The following is a 375-nucleotide window of genomic DNA, read 5'->3' as shown; positions in this document are numbered from 1 at the left end:
ATGGACGCCCCCAGCACGGGGCGCTGAGACCCCCGCGTCGCTGCCCAGCCCGGTCCAGCGCGCCACGCCGAGGTAAGGAGGAGGGAGCGAGGGCATTAATATGCAAATGCCTTGCGATTGATTATGCAAAGCCGCGGGGCTCCGTGGCCAGCTCCCAGGCGGGCTGGGGGCGCCCAGGGGGTGCCCGCTGCCAGCCTCAGCCTTTCCCGGCACCCCAGTGACCCTGTCACGAGCCCGGGAGCCTCAACTGACGCCCTGGGGAAGGGAGGTGTTGTAGGAGGTCGGTGGGCCCCGGGGTTCGCAGGCGGAGATGGCGTCCGAGCCTCCCCCTCGAGGGCCCGCCCGGCCTCTGTCGGGCCAGTCTGCTGCGCATTC

At 70.9% G+C, this 375-nt stretch overlaps 1 protein-coding gene across 1 annotated transcript in view; it reads left to right on the top strand.

Moving 5' to 3' along the window:
* THRA (thyroid hormone receptor, alpha) overlaps positions 1 to 375 on the top strand; it is a 30,064-nt gene continuing 29,689 nt past the window's right edge. Inside the window, exon 1 of the mRNA XM_011929855.1 lies at positions 1 to 72. The gene's annotated coding sequence lies outside the window, so the exon portion shown is untranslated. The remainder of the gene's footprint in view (positions 73 to 375) is intronic.

This window comes from Colobus angolensis, unplaced genomic scaffold (assembly GCF_000951035.1).
Source record: "Colobus angolensis palliatus isolate OR3802 unplaced genomic scaffold, Cang.pa_1.0 Scaffold83, whole genome shotgun sequence".
Taxonomy (NCBI): domain Eukaryota; kingdom Metazoa; phylum Chordata; class Mammalia; order Primates; family Cercopithecidae; genus Colobus; species Colobus angolensis.
This window is presented reverse-complemented; position numbering and strand designations above follow the sequence as displayed.